At 40.8% G+C, this 12,544-nt stretch overlaps 1 protein-coding gene across 1 annotated transcript in view; it reads left to right on the top strand.

Moving 5' to 3' along the window:
• Positions 1 to 579: 579 nt before the first annotated feature.
• LOC126243066 (serine/threonine-protein phosphatase 6 regulatory ankyrin repeat subunit C-like) overlaps positions 580 to 12,544 on the top strand; it is a 293,793-nt gene continuing 281,828 nt past the window's right edge. Inside the window, exon 1 of the mRNA XM_049948136.1 lies at positions 580 to 688. The gene's annotated coding sequence lies outside the window, so the exon portion shown is untranslated. The remainder of the gene's footprint in view (positions 689 to 12,544) is intronic.

The following is a 12,544-nucleotide window of genomic DNA, read 5'->3' as shown; positions in this document are numbered from 1 at the left end:
GCTAAGTTTTGTAAGTGTGATTTGGTTTACACATGAGAGGACTGTTGGGTCATTTTACAAATAAGTTAAAAATATTCTTTCTGGCTGGATTCGAGCCAGTGATCTGTGGACGTAATCTTCTAAAATTCGACGGTCTACCACTCTAACAGCTGAGTTACCTAATTGCTATGGTGAACTTGGTTAGAAGAGTTGTCACATAGAGTTTAATTTTATTGAGTGACGCTGTCCTTCCTTTTTAACAGTGAGATAGCATATCTCGGAAGTAAACTAATGTCAGCTTCCAAGAGTAACACATTTTCAATTTAGTGAACTAATGCGTCGACGTGTTGGCAATTTGCCGGTACAGTGCAACAACATTTTGCGCATCTTCTCACTCAGAAACTTTCAGGAGCTTTGTATAGATGTATTTGTAGAGTGAGGTACTATACACCATTGGTAACCCCTTTTTCCGACAAGTAAATACCAAAACAAGAGACCGAGTGGGGTGGCGCAGTTGTTAGCACACTGGACTCGCATTCGGAAGGACGACGATTCAGGAACGTAGGTAGATTTGCAAACAGCTTGTTACGGGAATTGCGCCACATGAGGCCACAGAAAAGCAACTTACAACCTTGTGCAACTGCTGCAAGTCAACGGACGCGCCTTGTGATCGTCAGTTCCAGGCGTGCTTCGCAGGCAGCGACATCTGGTGAGTACACCGCTGTTTACCCGCAATGTAGCTACACAGCTGACAATTGTAAAACGTGTGTAATCAGGGCTTATTCGTTTTGGTCGACTGACTGCCAAAGTAAGATATCGGAATACATTTTAGCGACCAAAATGAAACGCTGAGTACGCTGAGTCTCTGATGGTTAAAACTAAGAAATGTAATCAAACTTTCAGCTACACAAATGAAATACCAGCACTACTTCAAACTGGGTCTGTCGTTCGCAAACCACTATCGCGAATGAGCATAGCTAATACCAGGAAATGGCTGGCATTCTAATAGCGTAATAATGTGAATAAAACTGTTTTTATTACCGGTAGTGGTATTCTTATCTCACTTTAATCAATCATAAGTAAGCGCATCAGTTAGGTGTTTCGAATTTTCTGCATTCAGGCAACGATTCACATTAGAGTAGTTTACTAGTTTATATGAAATAACTTTACTGTAAGGTTTTTTATGGGTCGCTTTTCTTTCTGAGGGGCGAGTTAAGATATATTCAAAAGAAGGACAAATATTAACAATGCTCCTAGCTTTAAACTGTTCCAAGCACACTCGTCATAAACTAGTGGAATTTCTGTCAAATTATAGTTGTAATCCAGATCAGACGCCCATTACAGATCCAGCGTGAAATTCCCATACAAAGAAGCGTGCTCAAGGTTATTACAAAAGCAAATGTGGCTCTGAACGAAAAGAGCTGCAACTTGCTGCCGAACACACACACACACACACACACAACAAAATTTATTTCAGTGGTACAATAAATCCATTCTTTTTAATTTTGCTCTAGCAGCAGTAGCACAGTTTTTGCATATTCTTGCTTCCGGTCTGTTATACTTCATATGGTTTAAAAAATCTGCCACTGAATAGAAGCAGTGATCTAATAAGAATGCCCTTATGGATTTATGAAACAGTGAAAATGAAGAATAAACTTTTATTTTATCTAGCAGATCATTATACATTTGTATTACGCAATTTGTAGTGGAAGTTTCAAAGGGTATTGGCCTTACTGACAGGAGATGGGCCATTTTGCCTGGTATTATGTTAATGTACATTAAATTTTTTCTGTATCTCTTAAGAAATTCTTACGTACATATTTACAAGTTTCTAGAATAAAAAGACTGGGGAGAGGAGTATTGAAGACTTCTGAAAGAGGATCCTGCAGGAATCAGTCTGTTGTGCATGGTGCATTGCTCTTATAACTCTTTTTTGGGTCAAGAAGTTGTGGAAGCCCAAACTATAATTCCATACTGTAGAATACTGTGGAACTGTGCAAAGTATGCAATTCAAACAGTGTATGCAAGTAAACGTAGACTGCAGCATACTTTTTTTTTTAGTGTTGTATTTATTTTTGTTATGTGTGTCTGCCATTTAAAATCATGAAGCTCTAAGACTAAAAGTTTCTATTCCAGTGAGATTGTAATTCCACTGGCGTTTATTGTCGCAGAGGTGTTACAGGATTTCCCTTTTAAACAGTGATTGAAAACAGTGATTAAGATCAGTTGTTTTGGGCGTGTTTATTACTAGTTTATTTCCTCCATAGCAGTCATTTAGCTGGTCTGTAGCTTTATTTATGTTTCCTCATACCTGTGTTAGTGTTTTCCACATAAGAAGGATGCTAGTGTCATCTGCAAACCAGGTAAGTATTCGCTATTCTGTGCTTACATCTATGTCATTTATGATATAGAAGGGAAAGGATAGCCCCAAGAATGGATCCTTGAGGGATTTCGCCTTTGATTATTCCTGCATCTGAAAAATAGGGTCTAGTGCTATCATTTAGTTCATGTGTTATTACTACTTTCTGTTTCTTCAGTGTGAAGTAGTATGAGAACCATTTTAATGTGGTGCCTCTAATCCCATACTTCTGAAATTTTTCCAACAGTATTCTGTGGTCCAAGATGTCAAAAGTTTTGCTAAGATCTGAGGAAATATCAGCAGCATTTTGTTTATTATTCTGTGCTTTTAGAGCATTTTGCAAGAAATTATAATATAGCACTAGTCATAGATTTATTTTTCTGAAAACCATGCTGGGCATCAGTGAGTATTTTGTTCTTATCCAAAAATTCCATTCACCTATTATACATGATTCTTTCAGTGAGTTTGACAAAAAAAAAAAAAAAAAAACTGATAATAAATTGATTGGTGTATACTTTTCCACATTTGCTTTGTCAATTTTTTTATGAATAGGGATCACTTTGGCAATTTTGAGACATTCAGGAAATGTTCCTCCGAGAAGGATGAGTTGATTATGTCTACAAGGGGCGTTGCAATGTTTACAACACATTCCTTTATGACGAAGTCTGGAATACCATCAATTGCTGAGAACAGTTTTTCTGAAGGTTCTTTCTATGTGACGGAAGTCATTTGGGGATGTTTCATAGAAACAGATAGAATGGAGGCTAGAATTTCCTTTGTACTGTTGGTTGATTGGGCTATCTCTCTTATTGTTCATTGTTAGATTTTTGTACTCTCTTCATAACATTCCCTGAACAGATTTGCAATATCCTGCGGGTCAGTAGTTCTCTTGTTGTCACAGTTCAGGTTGATATTTTCCTTTTTACTATTTCCTTCGTGCTTCATTGCTTTCCAGATTCCTTTGCTTTTATTTTCTGCCTCTGATATAAAATTGTCATTGGCCATTTTTTTGCCTGATGTTTGACTTTTCTATGCACCTGACTGTATTTTGCAATATAACTGTTAAGGAGAGGGGATATGTTGTGGTTTCTTCAGTAACTGAGCAATTTTCTTTGCCTGTTGTTTGAGACTTTCCTTACCACCTGAGTTTTCAGAGGAAATGCTCTTTCAAATAGTAGCTGAAAATATCAGAGAACTTTTCAAACTTTTTGTTCTGACCTTTCTCTTGATAATAAGTGACTGAATGTTTCTACACTCTGTGTGTTGAACCTTCTTGCAATCACATTTATTTTATGGTTTTGGATAGATAGTAAACAGCCTGAGAGGGTTACCACTTTGACTTCATGGTCACTAAAATTTATATTTACACATTTTGTTGTATAGAGTGTGTTAACAAATATTTGGTCTGCTGCAGTCGTAGAGGTTTCTGTAATTCTTTTTGGGGTTGTAATTGTTTGTTTTAAATTGAAAGTATCTGTTAGGTTGAGCTACAGATCTTTTCGCCTTCTTGTTGCAAGAAAGTCAGTGTTGAATCCCTCACACAGTACTATTGATTTCTTGCCTACATGTAACCTATGTAGTAATGTTTCATGTTGATTGATAAATGCCTCAAAGTTCCCGTTTGGAGAGTGATAGATACACATGACAACTATATTTGCACCACAGATTTCTACAACTGTTGCTTCAAAATCTCTTTCTGCATTGAGATACTGAAAACTGTCAGCAGTTTTGAATTTCAGCCCACTTTTAGTTAAAACACCAGTACCTCCATTTTTGTGATTCCTTCTACAGAAGTAGTTTGCAAGTGTGTAGCCTGGTACTGGAAATGAAGAAATCTGATCTGCTTTTAAAAAGTGTTCTGACAAACATAGAACACTGACAAAAGGTAGTTGTATGTTTATAGCAAAACCTCAATACCTAAAACCTTGTTCGTGATTTACTGAACATTCCGATGGTATATGGAGAGATACTTGTAACTACAATTTATTTGCCTATTAGATTTTAAATTAACACCCAAATTTGCTAAGGGCATTTTTTTACATCACATACCTGAGTTTTGTTTGGAGGGATCCTGTCCTAAAGAAATCATCTGTGCAGGTGCCTGGAGTTTTCTTTTGTCTCATTGACTTCCGAATGCATTCTGCTCCTTGGATACACATCCATATGGCTGCCTCGTTACTGCTGCTCCGTTGTTGGCTTATTGCAACCCATCATTTCTGCAGATTTCCTTACCTTGCTCAGAATTGGTGGGTGCTTCCATTGTATAGTTTTCTGCTCATCTGGCGTAGGGCTAAATGTTTCCAGCCCTGAGAGATGTCATTTCTGTTATCACAACCTTTTGTCTATAGAATGATACGCAACACATTTGTCGTTGAGGAGGGGTATAGCTTCGGAGATATCGTGCTTCAGATGCAATTTTTTACTTACCGTTTCTAAAATCTTGCGAGTAGTGAATTTCCTTTCCCCCTCTGTTGAGACAGAGGCCGTGAGTTGTGTAGAATCTTTTTCCAAGTTCACTTACATCCACGAATGTTGCATTTTTAAATTGGCTGCAGGCCGTTGCAGGCTGCAATTTGTAAGTAAAAATAACTAATTATAATTACTATACTTATTCAGAAAATCATCTAAGCAAGTAATTTACCTGTTTAAATAGTAGCCGGCCGGATTGGCCGAGCGGTTCTAGGTCCTATAGTCCGGAACCGCGCGACCGCTGCGGTCGCAGGTTCGAATCCTGCCTCAGGCATGGATGGGTGTGATGTCCTTAGGTTAATTAGGTTTAAGTAGTTCTAAGTTCTAGGGAACTGATGACCTTAGAAGTTAAGTCCCATAGTGCTCAGAGCCATTTTTTGTTGTTGTTTAAATCGTATTTATGAATCCGGTGTAGGCTACCCAAAGACAATTCAATGCTGCTGCCGCCTATTCCATCTTAAATTGCAATTTCAATTACAGGCACTTTGCCCTACATTTCCACTTATGTTTCATTTTATAAACACAAACTTTCAGTTTTACCTTCAAACACTATTATCGAGATCAGTGGCCAGACTTTTTTTGCCGAAGCGCCAAAACCGACCCTGCGGGGCGGCACTTCGCTCCGCATATGCAATGATCTGATTGTTAGTCGGTAACCTACATACACTGAAGCGTCAAAGAAACTGGTATAGGCACGCGTATTCAAATACAGAGATATGTAAACAGGCGGAATACGGCACTGCCGTCGGCAAAGCCAATATAAGACAAGTGTCTGGCGCAGTTGTTAGGTTGTTTACTGCTGCTACAATGACGGGTTTCAAGATTTAAGTGAGTTTGAACGTGGTGTTATAGTCGGCGCACGAGTGATGGGACACAGCATCTCCGAGGTAGCGATGAAATGGGGATTTTCCTGTAAGATCATTTCACTAGTGTACCGTGAATACCAGGAATCCTGTACAATATCAAATCTCTGACATCGCTGCAGCCGGAAAAAGATCCTGCAAGAACTGGACCAACAGTGACTGAAGAGAATCGTTCAGTGTGAAAGAAGTGAAACCTTCTGCAAATTGCTGCAGATTTCAATGCTGTGCCATAAACATGTGTCCGTGTGCGAACCATTTAACGAAACATCATCGATATGGCTGTGGGAGCCGAAGGCCTACTCATGAACCCTTGATGACTGCATGACACAAAGCTTTACGCGTCGCCTGGGTACATCAACACTGACATTGGTCTGTTGATGACGGGAAACATGTTGCCTGGCTGGACGAGTCTCGATTCAAATCATATCGAGTGGATGGCCTTGTACGGGTATGGAGGCAACCTCATGAATCCAGGGACGCTGCTTGTCACCAGGGGACTGTTCAAGCTAGTGGAGGCCCTGTGTCTGGCGTGTACAGTTGGAGCGATATGAGACCCCTGATACGTCTAGATACGACTCTGACAGGTGGCACGTACGTAAGCATTCTGTCTCATCACCAGCATCCATCCGTATCCATTGTGCATTCCGACGGACTTGAACAATTTCAGCAGGACAGTGCGACACCCCACATGTCCAGAATTGCACTTTTCCAAACCAACAGCTCAATTTTATATATATATATATATATATATATATATATATATATATATATATATATATATATATATATATATATATATATATATATATATATATATATATATATATATATAGAGGGAAACATTCCACGTGGGAAAAATATATCTAAAAACAAAGATGATGTGACTTACTGAACGAAAGCGCTGGCAGGTCGATAGACACACAAACACACACACAAAATTCAAGCTTTCGCAACAAACTGTTGCCTCATCAGGAAAGAGGGAAGGAGAGGGAAAGACGAAAGGATGTGGGTTTTAAGGGAGAGGGTAAGGAGTCATTCCAATCCCGGGAGCGGAAAGACTTACCTTAGGGGGAAAAAAGGACGGGTATACACTCGCACACACACACACACATATCCATCCACACATATACAGACACAAGCAGACATATATATATATATGTAGAGGGAGACCAAGAGATGAATACACTAAGCAGATTCAGAAGGATGTAGGTTGCAGTAAGTACTGGGAGATGAAGAAGCTTGCACAGGATAGAGTAGCATGGAGAGCTGCATCAAACCAGTCTCAGGACTGAAGACCACAACAACAACAATACACTCGCACACATACACATATCCATCCGCACATATACAGACACAAGCAGACATATTCAAAGGCAAAGAGTTTGGGCAGAGATGTCAGTCGAGGCGGAAGTGCAGAGGCAAAGATGTTGTTGAATGACAGGTGAGGTATGAGTGGCGGCAACTTGAAATTAGCGGAGATTGAGGCCTGGTGAATAACGGGAAGAGAGGATATATTGAAGAGCAAGTTCCCATCTCCAGAGTTCGGATAGGCTGGTGTTAGTGGGAAGTATCCAGATAACCCGGACGGTGTAACACTGTGCCAAGATGTGCTAGCCGTGCACCAAGGCATGTTTAGCCACAGGGTGATCCTCATTACCAACAAACACTGTCTGCCTGTGTCCATTCATGTGAATGGACAGTTTGTTGCTGGTCATTCCCACATACACTCCTGGAAATTGAAATAAGAACACCGTGAATTCATTGTCCCAGGAAGGGGAAACTTTATTGACACATTCCTGGGGTCAGATACATCACATGATCACACTGGCAGAACCACAGGCACATAGACACAGGCAACAGAGCATGCACAATGTCGGCACTAGTACAGTGTATATCCACCTTTCGCAGCAATGCAGGCTGCTATTCTCCCATGGAGACGATCGTAGAGATGCTGGATGTAGTCCTGTGGAATGGCTTGCCATGCCATTTCCACCTGGCGCCTCAGTTGGACCAGCGTTCGTGCTGGACGTGCAGACCACGTGAGACGACGCTTCATCCAGTCCCAAACATGCTCAATGGGGGACAGATCCGGAGATCTTGCTGGCCAGGGTAGTTGACTTACACCTTCTAGAGCACGTTGGGTGGCACGGGATACATGCGGACGTGCATTGTCCTGTTGGAACAGAAAGTTCCCTTGCCGGTCTAGGAATGGTAGAACGATGGGTTCGATTACGGTTTGGATGTACCGTGCACTATTCAGTGTCCCCTCGACGATCACCAGTGGTGTACGGCCAGTGTAGGAGATCGCTCCCCACACCATGATGCCAGGTGTTGGCCCTGTGTGCCTCGGTTGTATGCAGTCCTGATTGTGGCGCTCACCTGCACGGCGCCAAACACGCATACGACCATCATTGGCACCAAGGCAGAAGCGACTCTCATCGCTGAAGACGACACGTCTCCATTCGTCCCTCCATTCACGCCTGTCGCGACACCACTGGAGGCGGTCTTATATGTATATGTGTGGATGGATATATGTGTGTGTGCGAGTGTATACCCGTCCTTTTTTCCCGCTAAGGTAAGTCTTTCTGCTCCCGGGATTGGAATGACTCCTTACCCTCTCCCTTAAAACCCACATCCTTTCGTCTTTCCCTCTCCTTCCCTCTTATATATATATATATATATATATATATATATATATATATATATATATATATATATATATATATAACTTGTGCACAATTTCAGTGCAGTAATGTGTTCATGAACCAGGGACCTTACCATTGGTGGGGAGGCTTGCGTGCCTCAGCGATACAGATAGCCATACCGTAGGTGCAACCACAATGGAGGCGTATCTGTTGAGAGGTCAGACAAACGTGTGGTTCCTGAAGAGGGCAGCAGCCTTTTCGTAGTTGCAGGGGCAACAGTCTGGATGATTGACTGATCTGGCCTTGTAACACTAACCAAAACAGCCTTGCTGTGCTGGTACTGCGAACGGCTGAAAGCAAGGGGAAACTATGGCCGTAATTTTTCCCGAGGGCATGCAGCTTTACTGTATGGTTAAATGATGATGGCGTCCTCTTGGGTAAAACATTCCGGAGGTAAAATAGTCCCCCATTCGGATCTCTGGGCGGGGACTACTCAAGAGGATGTCATTATCAGGAGAAAGAAAACTGGCGTTCTATGGATTGGAGTGTGGAATATCAGATTCCTTAATCGGGCAGGTAGGTTAGAAAATTTAAAAAGGGAAATGGATAGGTTAAAGTTAGATAAGGTGGGAATTAGTGAAGTTCGGTGGTAGGAGGAACGAGACTTTTGGTCAGGTGAATACAGGGTTATAAATACAAAATCAAATCGGATAATGCAGGAGTAGGTTTAATAATGAATAGGAAAATAGGATTGTGGGTAAGCTACTACAAACAGCATAGTGAACGCATTATTGTGGCCAAGATAGATACGAAGCCCACGCCTACCACAGTAGTACAAGTTTATATGCCTACTAGCTCTGCAGATGACAAAGAAATTGAAGAAATGTATGATGAAATAAAAGAAATTCTTCAGATAGTGAAGGGAGATGAAAATTTAATAGTCATGGGTGACTGGAATTCGTCAGTAGGAAAAGGGAGAGAAGGAAACATAGTAGGTGAATATGGATTGGGGGTAAGAAACGAAAGAGGAAACCGCCTGGCAGAATTTTGCACAGAGTGCAACCTAATCATAGCTAACACTTGGTTCAAGAATCATAAAAGAAGATGGTATACATGGAAGAAGCCTGGAGATACTGACAGGTTTCAGATAGATTATATAATGGTAAGACAGAGATTTAGGAACCAGGTTTTAAATTGTAAGACATTTCCAGGAGCAGACGTGGACTCTGACCACAATCTATTGGTTGTGAACTGTAGATTAAAATGGAAGAAACTGCAAAAAGGTGGGAATTTAAGGAGATGGGACCTGGAGAAACTGACTAAACCAGAGGTTGTACAGAGTTTCAGGGAGAGCATAAGGGAACAATTGGCAAGAATGGGGGAAAGAAATACAGTAGAAGAAGAATGGGTAGCTTTGAGGGATGAAGTGGTGAAGGCAGCAGAGGATCAAGTAGGTAAAAAGACGAGGGCTAGTAGAAATCCTTGGGTAACAGAAGAAATATTGAATTTAATTGATGAAAGCAGAAAATATAAAAATGCAGTATTTGAAGCATGCAAAAAGGAATACAAACATCTCAAAAATGAGATCGACAGTAAGTGCAAAGTGGTTAACAGTGCAGAAAATACCATAAAGTGATGCTGATTAGTTTTCAATAAACCAAAAGAAAGAATACAGTGTGCATGTCTTTTTGACTCGAGTCCACATTATCCCTGTGAAAATAAAGTTCACCTGCTGTGCATAGTCTTATAATGTTCACGTCACTTGACGGATGCATGGGAAGAGTGCAGAAAGGATGGTGCTTATTAGCAATTTGACCATTCTGAGTCACTATCAAAAACGAGTCGGGATCAGTGTGGTTTGTGCTACATGCAAGCAGCCGAATTCGCCAACGTGGGATAAATTTAAGCACATATTAAACTATTACTGTCTGTGTAAGTACTGCTGTTTTTTATTGAACGGGATAGATCCTTACGTAGCTGTTAACGGTACCTTATGTTTTTGAATTCGGGTATTAGTTGCTACAGGCATATTACTATAAAATACGGCTTAGAATTGCGAGCCGCACGAATACTTGATTGACTAGGGGAATCCCCATCGCATTAAAAAAAAAAAAAACTTTCCGGCTGACAAAAGGGAACGAGGTTATACGAGCCGAGCCGAATAAACCAAAACGGATGAATGCCAATCGCTGATTGTTTATGTGGTGGTTGGGTGTGCGAAAGATCAGCGTTGTTATATTTATTAGCGAAGTCCACAGATTCAGACTACCAGGATGGAAATAAACAACTAACAGGAATAACAGGTGAGAAAGATTACATATTATCTTCACAGTGCATCAAAAATTTGACAGATCGCTACACCACCAGTTGTACACTCCCTGGCTAGCAGTCGCTTGAAGCTCTATTCTCGGAATAGTGCGGAAAATGCGTTGTACAGGCAAGTAATAACACCTGACCGGAGAATAAACGCAGGATAACATAACCTGTGATTCTGGCAGGGTTAGTGAAGTTAACCGGAGAATAAGTTACGACAATGGCAGGAATAGTTACAGAATTAGTGATGACAACATTGTTTGTTAGAACGAGGAAGGAGAAGAAATGGGGACTTCACTATGGTTCAAATGGCTCTGAGCACTATGGGACTTAACATCTGTGGTCATCAGTCCCTAGAACTTATAACTACTTAAACCTAGCTAGCCTAAGGACATCACACACATCCATGCCCGAGGCAGGATTCGAACCTGCGACCGTAGCGGTCACGCGGTTCCAGACTCAAGCGCCTAGAACCGCACGGCCACACTGGCCGGCTGGACATCACTAAATTATATGGTAGAATATGACGATTCTAAATTTATATAAAGATTTTGTACCACTGCTTGTCGATCTCATGCTTGAGAAACTGAAACGTATGAATGAAATGTGAAACTATTTCCAAACATAAAACTTTTCGCTTGTAGTAGGCCTAACAGGCATTTGATATTGGTACTTCGTGAATTATGTTCTGTCGGGTTATTTATGTAAATGAAGTACTTAAACATGATCGCTTGTACGTAAGCAGTTTCACATATTTGGCGTGTGTTACATTTGCTGCAATATTAGGAAGGCCTGTTTCGTTTTTCTAGCAAACAGTGACAAAATAGATGTAACCAAATCAAGTAACCACACCAGTCTTGGAGTACTATTCCTGTTAACAGCTTTCTCAGTGTTAGACAGCGACATTTTGGTTTTTCATGTAGCATGTAAAGTTTGGCGGACTTTGATGAGGTAATAGAGTCTTTTGCAGAAAGAAAGGCACGCCGTGTAAAACTGTAGCAAGATTAAAGAGAAAAAATGCTGGGACCTATGAGGAAATGTGTGCTGTCTTGCTTGTCTCTTGTCTTTCCTGGTTTTATGTTTCCTATATTTAACTTCATGTCACACAAAAGAGAAATTTAGTTGCTAATAAGCAATAAAGAGTGCAACTTTTCTGAAGATTTCTTATTCTCCCGCTCACAAATAACCTCACCCAGTATTAACTATGAGGTATTTAAAGGAGGATAGGATGTCAAACCGGCCGACTGGGAGCAGGAGAAGCACCACAGAACATTTTAATTTCCACTGTCCTGATTATTTGTTTGATGGTTTCCATTACAAAATAACACGTTTCAATTCCACAGAGCGAAATACAGTGACGTGCGATAGAAGAAGGCTGTGTGAAGAGGCGTGGCACTGCACTTTGGCACACTAAGACCGATTAACATTCTTACATTTCCACAAACATATATGTTTTATATATCAAACTCTTCAGAAAGATGTATGCTGCAAAATGAACATATTTTTGAAAAATCGATTTAAAAAAAAAAAAAAAAAAAAATTGACGTCCTATCTGAAACGCTCGAATGAGGGGGGGTGGGGACACCGTAAAGTTTTTGGCCCGGTTCGGAAATATCGTAGATCCGGGGCTGAATGCGGTTGGCATCCCTGCATACGCCAGTATTTCATGTGTAACTCCATTATTGCATGTCTGTTAGGTACTGTTTAGTGCTGTCTTGAGTAGGATGTTGTGTTGCACAGCTTGCGAATTTCGAGATGGCAGAGTTGGAGCAGCAACACGTCTGCATTGCATTTTGCGCGAAACTCTTTAGAGACACGCCATATGATGCAGTAAGCGTACTGTGATGGCTGCTTAAGCCATAATCGGTGTTACGAGTTGTTTACACAGCTTAAAAATGGCCATATGGAAGTTAAAG

The sequence above is a fragment of the Schistocerca nitens genome, chromosome 1 (genome assembly GCF_023898315.1).
Source record: "Schistocerca nitens isolate TAMUIC-IGC-003100 chromosome 1, iqSchNite1.1, whole genome shotgun sequence".
Classification (NCBI taxonomy): Eukaryota; Metazoa; Arthropoda; class Insecta; order Orthoptera; family Acrididae; genus Schistocerca; species Schistocerca nitens.
Note: the sequence above shows the minus strand (reverse complement) of the source record. Positions and strands in the feature narration are given on the sequence as shown.